Consider the following 14568-nt stretch of genomic DNA (forward strand, 5'->3'; position numbering starts at 1 on the left):
AAGGATCAATATCGAGGACTAATTTTTGCCCGATCGGGCGAGAAACCGCCCGATCGAGCGCGTGGTTAGCGAGTTACAGTCCCTTTTCGCACCCGATCGGGCCAGAGGGGCCCCGATCGGGCGCGCCACCACCCTTCCCCCCGTTTTTTCTTTTTCTTTTTCTTTTTCTTTCTTTTCTCTTTTTATCTTTTTCTTCTATTTTCATTCTCTTTCTAAAACCAGGTGACGTTTAGCCGTGCTGGGCGAATTCCTAAGTCAATGAGGACATTGTCTGATTTTGACTTGGGGGAGTTTTTGGATTGAGGTATGGTTTCTTGATTTCTTTTTGTTTTTGGTGTGTTTAGTATAGATTTATTGCTTTCTAGTATAGATTTACCGCTTTGAAAAAATGAAAAAATACAAAAAAAATTAGAAAATAAAAAAATCCAAAAATACTTTCCAATGAAAAGATGAATCATGATTCCTTGTACCCCTAAAAAAATTGTTTTGACTCTTGGTTGTTGATGATGAACATTGTGGATAAGTTGGTCATGATTTGATGTTTGATTGCCTTGAATCTTCACATGCGTCAATTTTGCCCAACTACTTGTGAATTTAGTGCTTGACTAGTTGATTTAGTGAGGAATGTGTGTTACTTCCTGGTATATCAATGAAGTTGAGTATTGGTTTTTAACTATTAGTAATGTTTATATGATTCATTATTATGCACAATGAGGAGGACGAAGGCATTTGTTCTTTTAGGTAGCCTTTAGATGATATTAGATACATTTGTTTATTTAGCCTTTAGTTGCTACCCATGTTGTTTCCTTGGCCTTTTTATTGTTTATTTAGCCACATTACAAGCCTATATAAGCCCCATTGGTTACTAGTCCCAAGCTTGGCTTGGGGGAGCTAATAGTGAGTGAGGTGAGGGAGTTGTAGTGTGCACATAATTTGCATGATGTGGGTCGATTTGAGAAGTTATTTGTTGTTCTTATTTTGTGGATTGGAGAAATTGAAAAAAAGTGTTCAAGAGTTGAAAAAATTTCCAATGTGAGATAAAAAGAAGAAAAAGAGCAAAAGGAAAAGAAATGTTCAAAGTGTTCTAATAAAGGTTGCTCAAAAGAAAAGAAAAGAAAGAAAAAAATAAGTTTCAAAAGAAAAACTCAAGTTTAAAAAAAAGAAAAAAAAAAAGAAGTTCAAAGTTTGTTTGTTGATAAGTCTATTTTATATATATTTTATTCCCCGTCCCATGGTCATATTTGTGCTTATTTGAGCTCTTCGAGCTATTTTTATTACTAATATACGTTTTCTAGTGTTTTTGTAGAGTTGGTATTATTTTGTAGGAATTTGCAGATTTATGATAATTCATGAGCTTATTGAACCACTACGAAGATATTAGAGTCAGATCGTATTTTATGACCGGATATTTAAAGCCCAAGATCGAGTTAAAGGAATTTAGTTCGTTGATTAAGGATTCGGTTCGTAAGTACAATACTTTGTATTATTACGAGTCTAAGATATATGACGAAGAAGGAAATATCAAACCAAGTAACGAGGCCACGAACCATAATGACACTTAAATTATTGGCCCAGTTTGTTGGCCCAAACGAAGATACAAGCAACCCACTATCAGATTTGCTGGGTGTGAAGGAAGCAGGCCCGATCGGTCGGCCCAATGCCCGATCGGGCGAGTATGCCGCAAGTTAGTTTAGGTCGGTTAATGGGGAATTATAAAAGCCCAATCAGTGGGTTGTTAGAGAGGTTAGGCAAGCTTTTATTATTACTCCGTAGTTTTTAGGAGCAGCTTATTTTTTCGTTTTTGATTTTAGTGTTAGTTTTGATTAATTTCCATAAGATTAGTTTTTGGAGAATTAGTTTAAGTTGACTTTTTGGTTCCTAGTTTTTCCAAACATTTTTTGTTTTCTTTAGTTAAGTTTAATGCTTTTCATTAACTTTAATATTTATCATATATTTGTCAAAATCTGTCATTGAGTATGGTGATTATGCTAAGAATGTCTTTGTGGGGCAGAACTTCCAGGGGCAGCCATCTCCTTCTTCGTGGTCTCGACCGTGTAGGGGAATGGTGAAAGTTAACTGTGATGCTCACGTTTGGAATACGACTGGACTTGGGGTTGTTATTAGAGACGAGGAGGGGATTGTCCTTGCTGCTGCTGTTCGAAAGGAGAAGGTGGGGTGGTCTTCTGATGTTGCTGAAGCTGCAGCGTGTCGCTTTGGGCTCCAACTCGCAGCAAGACTGGGTTACTCTTCTGTAATCCTAGAGAGTGATGCGTTGAGTGTGGTTAATGGTGTGAGGAAGAAGGCTATCAGTTATACTCCTTTCTCGTTGCTTGTTGAGGATGTTAGTGTGTTGTCTAATCTTTTCGTAGCTTTCTCTATTCCTCATGTTAAGAGGGCGGGTAATACACTAGCTCACCACGTAGCTAGGTGGGATTCTAGTGGTTGTAATGAACGAGTTTGTTTAGGTCCTTTCCCCCAAAGTCTAATATCTTTGTCGGAGATCGACCTCTATTAATATTATTATCCGCAGGTCTTTCAAAAAAAAAAAAAAAAAAGAGGTTTGTTTTCATTGTTTTTTCGTATTTCTTTAGACTTTCGTTATTTCTCTGTTTTATTTTAGCTTGGTTAATTATTGTTTTAAATATGTTAATCGCTTTGATTAGTTTAATTTTAATTATGCACGAGTAGTTTTATTCTAGGGTTATGGGGATCCATGATTAATATGAAAGGGTAATTTATTATTGTTAATTGTTAATGTTTAATTGATTTTCTATTGATTAATTTAATGTTATGCAATTAGTTTAGCGCTGGTTTAATTGTATGAGTTATGCAATATTGATTCGAGATTCGAGAGATGAGAATTAATGTTTAGGCTTAGTGTCAAAAGGCAGGTTAATTTATAAATGGTTAAGTCGAGATTCGAGAGATGAGATTTAATACCGGTAGATTAATTCTGTGATTGTAATACGTAGCAAAAACCCTTTTTGATCTGATTAATTGATGCATTGATGTTTGATTATTATGTTTTACCCTGGAATATTATTTATTGGTGAACCTATGCCCTAGGTCTTTTATTCATTGATTTCTTCTATTTTTATTCTTCCTACTTTACTCTTAGTAGTTTATTATTCCTTCGATTATAATATTTTGTTACTCTATAATCTAGATTATAATAATTAATTAGGAATAGAAAGACTCGTTTCCCTGTGGATTCGACCCTACTTCCCTATCTATTTTAGTAAGTGGTTTTAGGAATTACTTTTGATTAGGTGAATACGACTTTAGCCTATCATTTGTTCACTCAAGTTTTATAATATCATATTTGTTTGAGTGAAGTTGTAAGGGTTGAAAATATTATTAATATTGGTTGGTTTGATTGGTGAATTTTTGTAGAGTTGAGTTATGTTGGAGATGATTGGTCATTATTTATTTTTGGCCTTGGTTTTATTAGTATTTGGCTCCCCTTAAGCATGGTTTTTCTCTCCCTTTTTCCAAAATATTTCTTACCCTTTACCCTAGTCTTACATTACAAGCTTTGAAGACCTTCCGACCTTTGTGCATAGAATTGTATGGGTGTGAAAGTAGTTGTTTATCAATGCGAAGGATGACTTGATATATTCTGAGTCGACTATCTAGGCTGAGTGCTTATCTCTTTAAACACACGAGTGTTGTGAGTTTGGGAGGGAATTGTTCACATTTAAAGGGGTTGGTTGGAGAGCGATCGAGTACATCTTTTACTCGCCACATAAATGAGAGTTGAATGTGTGAGCACTAGTCTTGAATTCTATATGCTCTTTTGGTTTGCTCTAGTTGACAATTGTTAGGGAAGATAGGTAATTGGATGGATTTGAGTGATTGATTATGATGCTTGTTTGTTGGATTGGCTTTGAGTTGCGTTATGGATTCTGGATTTTATTCGGGGTGAAGTTATGATTTGTTTTGATTCATTGCCTTGCTTAGGGACAAGCAAGGGTTTGGCTTGGGGGAGTTTGATATATGTGTTTTATATGCTATTTTATCCCCCGTCCCACGATCATTTATTTGCATATTTGAGCTCTTTGGAGCTACTTTTAGTACTAATGTGTGGTTTCGAGTGTTTTGTAGAGTTGACATTTGTTTTGTAGGAATTTCTCGGATTTGTCAGTGATTTCTATGTTCTTCCGGCCACTACGAGATATGAAGCTTGTATCACATTCATGACCGTTGATTGTAGCCCAAGATCGATCGTATCGGTGATTAAGGGCTTAGTTCGTGGAATTGGTCCGAGCTATAGACCAAGGAAAATAAGGTTTAGGCTTTTTATGAGTTGAAGCCCAAAGTAAAAGAGGAGCAAAGGTGCCTAAGAGAAAAGTCGGGCCCGATCGGGCGGATGCCCTGATTACGAAGGCGAAGCAAAAAGGCGGGCCTGATCGGGCGCATGTTTCTGGAAGGCATTTTAGCGTCGATTAATTTGTTTAAGCTTAGGATTTTTTCTAGCTTAGTTTAAGTACGCTTTTGTTAAGCGAGTTTAGCATTCTTCCCCTTCATTCTATTCTATTATGTTCTTTTATCTCTCTCTCCCTCTCTCCTTAATTAAACTCTTAGATTTCGTTTTAAGTTTTGGGATTTCTCTCTTGTTTTCTCTCTCTACACTCTTGGTTTATACAATTTCATACTTCCTTCTTTTGGTATTATCTCTTTTCTCTTTTATTAATTATTTTCTTTGATTTAATCTTAATCATGTCTTGTTTAATTGCTTTGATTAGTTTAGATTTTAATATGCGGTAAGTAGTTTAATTCTAGAGTTTTGGGGGATCCATAATTTTTTATGAAGGGATAATTTGTTATTATTGATTGTTGATATTGCACGATAATTTGTCATTGAATTGTTTTAACGCTTTACAATTAGATTATGAATCGAGCAGATGTGATTGATTGTAAAAGTATAGCAATATTGAATTGATGAATCGAACAAATGTTAATTTGATATTAAAGACTATTTTCAATAGGAACTTAGATCTAATAAATTGCGAGAGCCTGTTAGATCTATGTTGATTAATAAATTGCGAGAGCCTGTTAGCCATGTTATCTATGCATTGTTAATTGTTGGTTGTTATGTTTTATCCCGAAATATTAATTAATGGTGAACCTGTGACCCTAGGCCTTTTATCATTGATTTCTCCCTACACTTAATCTTTGTAGTATAGTTTCCTTTTAATAACAATATTTTGGCTACTTAATAGTTTAGATTATAAAAATTAATTAGGAATAGAAAGACTCGTTTCCCTGTGGATTCGACCGTACTTCCCTACCTACATTAGTTAGAGGATTTAGGAATTACTTTTGATTAGGTGATACGACTTTAGCCTATCATTTAGTTTATGCACAAATTTCTTGTAGTTAGGAAATTAATGTCTTTTCCATTACTAGTAGAAATTTGATATCTTGCTTACTCATTTGCGAACACATGGTCCAGGTTTATTCTGTGTCATGCTACCGCAAAGTAGATGCTGGTTTATTGTTGGTGCAAGAAAATTTGTTATTGTGTCATAGATAATTGTCTTTATGTGGCTGGTGGTGAATGTGAAGGAAACCAACGGGCTCTTCGACCAGTTGAGGTGTATGACCTAAATAGGAACAGGTGGTCTTCTAACTTAGAAATGAGCACAGGGATGGTCCCTTTCATTGGGGTGGTGTACAATGGAAAGTGGCATTTAAAGGGACTAGGTTCTCATCGTTAGGTTATGAGTGAGGTTTATGATCCTGAGAACAGCACCTGGAACCCTGTGACTGGTGGGATGGTTACAAGTTGGAGAAATCCAAGCACAACCATGAATGGTCAGCTTTATTCCATTGACTACAGGGATGGGTGTAAGCTTAGAGTATATGATGAGGCAACTGAATCCTGGAGCAAATTTATAGATAGCAAACTCCATCTTGGGAGTTCTCGAGCTCTGAAGGCTGCTGCACTTATCCCTCTTAATGGCAAGCTCTGCATTATTCGTAATAACATGAGTATTAGTATGGTTGATGTTTGCAGCCCTGATAAACCAGTGGAGAGTAATCCACACCTGTGGGAGAACGTTGGTGGGAAAGGTCATTTTAGGACGATGGTTAGTAATCTGTTGTTGAGCATTGCTGGTCGAAGTGGAGTAAAGAGTCATATTGTGCATTGACAGGTGCTTCAAGCATGAGAATCAGTGGATGTTTCATCTTTAAAACACACCATGACAATAACGACGCTCTCCACGGGTTAATCCGTTGATGACCGTGAATTTTTTTTGGTTTTAATGGGAAAAGTTGAATTTCGAGTACATTACTGAAAGGGATTGGCTAAACAATGAATTACGGAGTAATAATGTTGATGAATTCTATTTCACAGTTTATCATTAAGGGTTTTATTCAACTTATTTAAACATTCTAATGCTTATTTAAAAAAAGTTCAGATTAGATAAAAACAATTCAGATCAAAGTAAACCACATAAATTATGCTACAGAAATAACTACAATCTTAAAATATTCATATCAGATCATATTAGAAAAATTCAGACATATTAAACCTGAAATTTTCAAATCATGTTTGATAAGATAAAATAATTCAGACGAATCAAACACATCCTAAACTGTTACATAAAAAGAGATTTTATTAGTGAAAACTAACTCAATTTAATTTGGTCCACAATTTATCGTCCACGTCCCAAAAAATATTTTCACTAATATTATTGGGACTTATCTCAATTCCTCAAAAAATATTTTCCCTAATTTTTGGTCCACAATTTAGAAGTTCCTCCATGCCCCTTGCATCTTTCACAATATTGAAACTTTGCAAAACTCTATTTTCTCATTTTTGTTTCTCACTAGGGATGTCTTGCGCGCGTGCTAATTAGTGTTGTAGCTTAGTCTATTTTTACTCGGTTATCAATCATAAGGCATCATGTAGTTAGCCTATAAAACTTTATGTTTTTGCAAATTTTGATCTATGGATAAGGAGTCATAGAAATTATAAATGATTGCGATTTGAATACGTTGTGCTGAGATACAAGTTTTGTATAATGAAGCGTTTTTACGATGAAGTTTGTGTAAATAATTATGATGGGTCAATATTCAGTTTTGTTAGTTGATTATGTTTTTGGTTAATAATTTCTTGAGCCCAATACATAAGGTATTTGATGATTATGGTGTTATGGGTAATTCATTTTACAATTTACAAAGGCCCATTAATTGGCTTGTGAATGTGATAGGCTTTAGCTTGCTGATATAGTTGTCTTGGTTAAGTGTTTTTAGTTTTTGTTGTTAATTGTGGCGTAATGGATGTATCCTTGAAACTTATGAAATGAAATGAAATGAACTTTTGGCATATGTGACTTGGTTTTGTGAAGTTCTTGTATAGTTCTAGTGCAACAAGTCTTTACATTTTAAAGTTAATCTTATATTAACCATGTTGAAAAATCAACTTTTCATATCTGACATTGTACATCCATTATAATTAAATAATTTCAGATCTTAAAGAGTTGTCATGTGACTAAATTTAATTGCCCTTTATTAAATCATGGTTCATTCGGGACTTTACACTTTGTAATTAAACCCTCAAGATTGGCAATCAAATTAAGTACTTTCAAAAAGATTGTTATTATTATTTTATTTTATTTTTTACAAAAAGATTGACTTAACTCTATATGGCATGTACAATTTTTATGAGTGGTGTCTTTGACAGCTTAGCTTGTATTGGTAAGGTTTTCCATTTGCTTATTATTCAAGAGTTAATGTTTTTCACATTGGTTAGTAATCTGTTTTCTAGTATAAGAGTAGGCTAAGGGAAGATATTAGATATGCAACAATTTGCAATTAAAGTGAAGGATATCATCTATTAAGAATCAACAAAACCTTTTCATCAGAATAATTGAAGTTGTATCATGAAAGTTGCAGATAAGTACATGATCAGAGATTTAGAGGAACTAATGGGTATAACTCATATCAAGTGTATATGTAATTAGTCATGAAAACAACCAACATTGAATTGTGTTACCTTAAGTTATTTTGCTAGTTTTCTGGCATGCAAGATTGTAGTAAGTTTTGATTGACCATAAATCTGTGAGAGGTGCCCGTTCAGTAGTGTTTTTCATCTTACCTTGAAAAAAAAATACAGCAAATCTGGAGCATTCGCATAGTACTGATTACTAAGTGAGTGCAATCTATGTAAAGACATAACTCTTAGGATCTTAGCTATATACATATGGTAACCTGGAAGAAAGTAATAATGTTTTACCTTAATGGATTGTTAGGTTCATCAAAAAGGATTACTTCACAATATGTGAATCAATGGCCTTCTGATGCTTGTTCCAACAGACATATCTAATATTACAGACCATACGGAGTCACAAAGTTAGGATGTAAACAACAAAATGAATACCTTTTAGAGCAAACTTTGCAAGGTGATTACTTGAAAAAACTGAGGCAACTTTTATAATGGTAAGACCTCACTTTATATTGGCCTTGTTTGGTAGTTAGCTTATTGGGGCTATATTAGCTTATTTAACCAACTTTAGCTGATTGACTAGTCAAATAAGTTAATACAAGTGTTTGGTAGTAAGCTTATTGAATAAGCTTATTTACCTCAATAAGTTGTTTTCCAAAACGTTGGGTAACCCAACGTTTTCAAAGAGCTGATTTGCTTAACTTGTATTTTTTCTTCCTTAATTTCTTTGTTTTGATTATTGTTTTTCAGTTTATTTTATTATATTTGTCATGCATTTTTTTTTGTTAAAAGAAATTATCTATTTTAATCCAAATTTTAGCAATCCTTATCTCCTCCCCAAAAATTATCTCATGTTAACAAAAATTCGAAATCCTTGTTAGTTGTTACCCAGAACAATTCTGTTTTTTTTTTAAAAATTTTTTTAATTAAACTATATATGTGCCTTATTAACTGTTTTGGCTTTTAATTATGTGATTTTTTTTCTTTTGAATTATATATACGTTTATATTTTTTTTATTCTGAATTATATATGTATTATATCAGGAAAAAAAATTATACATCGGATGGCAAATAGGCAATCCAGAAGACGACGACGTATTTCTTAGACATAGATTTTTTTTAATTTAATAGACATTCTCATTTTCCAATATCAAAAGGTTGTTTGCATTGTAACATTACAAAGTTCAGCTTGTAATATTTTTTTCGATTTCATTGATGTTGTGCATTCACTATTGTTAATATAAAATTATTCTTGCAATGTTCATATAAAAAATGATCTTCTTTCAAAAAAAAAATATAAAAAATGATCTCACAACTTCATAAAATGAATTATGTACAAAAATTATCTCATAATATCATTGATAAAATTATATGCCCGATTATATCTACCATGTAAATTTGTTAACAATAAATACATATATCATTTATGAAATAACTACTTCTTCAAAGTTAAATATGCTAATGTCCTTATTGGTCATTTTGCAAACTCAAACAGCTTTAAGTAATCAGCTATTTACCAAACACTTTTATACAATCAGCTAACACAATAAGTTAGTCAAATCAGTTAATAAAATCAGCTAGTCAAAATCAGCTAACTTAATCAGCTTCAGCTTTCAGCTTTCAGCTTTCTCCCAAACAAGGCCATTATGTATTCCTTTTCAGAAGTGTAGTCCAAGTGTCAAAGGGCCTTATATATCATATTAAAACAAACTACCAATCAACTATAATTAGTAGCTTTATTAATCAGTAGCTTCATTTTTGTAATTTGTCTTTAATTTAAATGCTTGAATTTTTAAAATTGGAATATTGGGAAAAGGATTTGGTTTAAAGTGTATGAAGTTGTAAAGTGTACATTAAAAATAATAGTATATAATTTGATTTATTTGTAGGATTTGGCACTAACAAATAGACAAGATAAACATGAGTGGATGACTATCAATTGAATGCATAAAATTTATCATATATAATTTAACTTAATTCTAGGATATGGCACTAATAAATAGACAAGCTAAACACGACCCTTATATGTGTAAAGGCTACACATACAATTGTTGTATGTGGTCCCTACATACAACTCTAAATTGTCATGTTTTTTTTCTATTGGCTAAAATAGTAGGCACAAGTTCTATTAAATTCAATTTATATTTAAATCCTAATTTTCTCCCATTTTTTGTTGATGTGTTAAATTTCTAATGGTGTTGTATGTAGAGACAACATACAATGGTTATATGTGGTTCAACTTGGCAAGATAAATAAATGCATTTAGAATAATATTTGAGGTAAGTATTTCGTGACTTGAACCTATTTTTGCTGCCTAGTAGCCTGTAAATAGTTTTTTTTTTTTTTTGTTTTTTTTTAGGAAAGTAGCCTGTAAATAGTTGGGAAGGAGGTTTCATTTTGTATTTTATGTATTGCTACTACTGGCTAATACCTAGCTTCTAAAATTCCCTTTCATGATTCACATTTGAATATTAACTAAGAACGTGAGCATTTATCTATTAGCACGCCAAGAGTGATGTTCTAGCTTTTTGTGGAGAGGAGTCTATTAGCAAAAGATAAATCGGATGCTACCTTCTAACGGTGTGTTTGGATTAAAGGAAATGGATGTTCTAGGGTGGTAAACGCGCGCTCGCGCGCATGGCTAGTTTGAAGTATAAGGTGTAATTCTTGGTTGGAGATGAGGCAATGTGGGGGGGTTTATGTTTTGGTTATTCTTGGAAGTTATGAGTTTGAAATGAAAATTTTCATTGTCATTTTAAATACAAATTGATAACAATGTTTTATGTAAGGCTGTAGGGAATAATTTCAAGCCTTTAAAATCCCACTAGCTTGAACCCCACTGTGATCATACACTAAAATACGGTGGCGTCCAAAAGGAAAGAAGATAGAGCAAAAGAGTCGCCAACAAGTTTTTAAGGAACTTGTAAACCGTTCACGAGGTGAAGGTTACACCCCTTAACGATCCAAGAGATCGTCAACTCCATAAGGTCATGAACCAAATAAGGGTTCGGGGATGATGGTACAAATCCAACCTAAAAGAGATTGAACCTGCCCTAATAATATGCCTCTACTTTATTCTGCTCGTATTCATGTGCGCTTTCTGATTAACATACAATCAATAAGATTAACCCTAAACCTGTTTAATCTATGTTGGTTGAATTTAATGCACAAATAAACTATTATTGGCGATCACTTGAAATTATAATCACAATTAACCCTAACAAGATTATTAATTATCTTATTAAGCGTGATTGCAAATACCAAATTCTCTTTAAACATGCAATAAAAGGTGATCAAGCAATAACAATAATAAATATCAAGCAACATAATAAATAATCAACATCATTATCAATAATAATATCAATCATAATCATAATCATAATCATAATCATGTCAATCATAATTAATAATAATCATGTTAAAGCATAGCAAGATCCTAGGCATGATAATAACAAGATTAATAACAAATCCTAGCATGTCACTAAGCAATAAAAATCAAATCTTTAGCCCCTAACATGATACTAACATGAATAAGTATTAGGAAGAATATAGGAAGCATCATACTTTTAATCATACTTGATATTAAAGTTACCCTAGACATGATACTAGGAAGATCAAAACGCCCTAACATAACATTAGGAATCATAATAACAACCTAAGCATGATTTCTACATCATAAATCAATTAAACCAATTAAAGTACTTACTTGGATGCCTCGTACCTCTTTCTAATAACAAAATACACACATCAGTAACTTCAAGGAAAATAATAAACCAAACAATTAAATTAAATAATTGAAAGAGAGATTTGGGACCAAACCCTCAGAAATTAAAACCTTTCACGTCTAGGGCGAAGGCAACTTCGAATATGGCTAGGTGTATCAAGATCTTGTGAATGCGGAATTTTGTATTTGAAAGAAAGAATTTAAGAAAAGAATAAATTATAGAGATGAATGATTATTGATAATTGATTATAGAAGAATGATTTGTGAATGAGGAGATTTGATGCTTGTTGATGAATGAATATTGATGCTTGATGATTGTTGGTGAATGAAACCGGAGTTTTTAATACGATATTTATAGAGAAAATCATCCAAAAAATATAATTTATCAAAACAGAGTCTGAAGACCACAAAACCACCTTGGCGCCAGGACCAGTGGCTAGCGCCAGGCGCCAATGCTGGCGTCTGGCGCTAATCCTGATTCCAGGCGCCAAGGCCTGGGGTTGGACGCCAAACCGGCTTTTAACGCGTTTTCGAAATTCTGATAAATTTCCCGTACTGGAAGATAAAATAATATAATTTCAATCGAAAATGCTATTTGATCTGATTAAAACTCTGAAGAGCCCTAATTGAATTAAGAATGATAAGACCTTCTAGAATGTTCTAGAAGACTAAAACCATTTCTAATTACATTTAGAATGATAAATTATATTAGGCCCTCCCCTAGATCATAGGGCCGTACTTAAAGCTCAAACCAGGCCCAGTTTAGTAAATTGGCCATAAATTCCTCAACATTCATCGGAATTGGGCTTATAATATGTCGTTGGAAAGGTCTTTGCAAGCCCCATCCAACTACACCACTATTGGACCCATATCATGGACCAACCAAACTGGATTGTCTGTTTTCTTAAAAATAAAGTTTTCAAAAACAGAGAGAAAAGAAAAGAAATAAAACTTTCCGCAACACTTTCGTTTCATTCGATTATGATTCGACGTGAAAGGTACTCATCACCGGGTTTGGTTTTGGGGAGACACAAATGGGTGTCTACAAAGGCGAAAGAAAGAAGTGTGTTCTATTAAGGAAATGTAATAAATCGGTCATTTTGGTGTTTTTTTTTTTTTGTTTTTGTGCCACCAATAGGTGTTTAGAATTGGTTTTTAATTAATAAGTGTATAGTTTTTGTAACATTTTTAGTTTTTAAAATTTTCTTATGGAAGAGAATAGGTTTGTAAACCAATTCATATGGATTGGCTTTTGTAATGTGAATTGGGCTTGTTCATAGAAGGGAGAAAATTATTTCTTATGGCCCACTTATTAATTTGTTTATTTGTGTTGTCAATTGGGCTTGACTTAGCAATATGTTCATGAGTAGGTTCATTACTTGATATTTACTTGATTAGTAAGTATGTGTCAAGAATCAATGACAATTATAAAAATTATAATTTTAGATTTAATAATAGGCAATGGTTTTATTATTGCAATAATTTGTAATTTTTATAGTCATAGAGTGAATGATGGTGAACTTATATTATAAATACCAAAGTATAATATGCTTAGGTTTTTTTTTATTTATTTTTTTATATATATAAATAATGTTTAAAAGGGAGTCAAGTGAAGGAAAAGGGGAAATTACATATTAATTATATGCACAAAGTGTTAAAAATTTGTTAAGTAATCTTTCACAATTTGAAATTTTGATATGGATAGAGTGTTAGAATATTGTTGTAATGTTAAGGGTTAAAATGATATTATGGAGTTTCTTGTTTTTAACTTTGTATTTTGTTATTGAAACATGTTGAGATAAATCACTTGACCCTTTATTTTTTATTGTTTGTAGGTTGTACTTTGTAATAATTTTTTTTTTAAATCATTTGGTAAAAATATAATATATTGATTGTGTTTGGGTTTTAAAATACAATCATTTTAAGGTATAAAAATTGTTAAAAGTTGTTTGTGTGTGTCTTTTTTTGGACACCTATCTAAATTGTTTACTATGTATTTTATTTGTGCATAAAATGTTTGTTATGCATTTGTAACGTTACAAAGACTAATATGGGAAGGTGAGTAATATAGGATTGTGGACCTTTTTAGATTTTTTTTATTTTTTTTTAAATGCAAGGGAAATTGAATTTGATGGCAGTGAGAAATGTAAAGTTGATTGATGAATTTAAATCCAACGGTGTGTTTGGATTGAAGAAAATGGATGGAAAGCAAGGGAAGGGAAATGGAGAGATGTGATATCTTTCATTTGGATAACAAATGAAGAAAGAAGGGAATTGGAGGGGAGAGAAATGGAGGGATTAAATTGTAGGAAAATGATCCCTTCAACAATGGAGAGATTTGGAAGGAAAACTCACCATTCTTCCCTCCTCTCCTCTTCTCCTCCCTCCCCTTCTTTTCCTTCCTCTTTCTTTATCCAAATACACTTTAAATATAGGAAACTAATATCAATAGTTTATCTTGGATGATACTAAACTAATCTAACAGTTTGCCAAATGTTTTTAACAAGCTGTATTATAGAAGTAAGCTTATATTTCTATATAGGATAAGCAAAATTGCAAAATTGCTATGAGAGATGTCTTTAGCAATGTATAATCAATGACAAAGTTGAGAACTTTATTAAGTTTTAATTTTCATTTACTACTTTTAAGAGAGAAAAACTGAAATTTGTAATGGCATATGAAATATAAATAATTATGTATGTTTTGAAGTTGTTTGACTTGTCATTATTACTGCCATTGAATATTGGAAAGGAATATATAAGTTGATTTCTGTTTCTTTTTCTATAAAAGAATTTATACAGCCTTGTTGCGTGCGTGCTAATTAGTGTTGTAGTTGAATTAGTTTCTTTTTACTCGATTATCAATCATATAAGAATTATGTAGTTAGGTT

General features: G+C 32.5%; 1 pseudogene; it reads left to right on the forward strand.

Moving 5' to 3' along the window:
- Window positions 1-5486: 5486 nt before the first annotated feature.
- On the forward strand, window positions 5487-6285 carry LOC110715992 (annotated as a pseudogene).
- Window positions 6286-14568: the final 8283 nt, after the last annotated feature.

This window comes from Chenopodium quinoa, unplaced genomic scaffold (genome assembly GCF_001683475.1).
Source record: "Chenopodium quinoa cultivar QQ74 unplaced genomic scaffold, ASM168347v1, whole genome shotgun sequence".
Classification (NCBI taxonomy): Eukaryota; Viridiplantae; Streptophyta; class Magnoliopsida; order Caryophyllales; family Amaranthaceae; genus Chenopodium; species Chenopodium quinoa.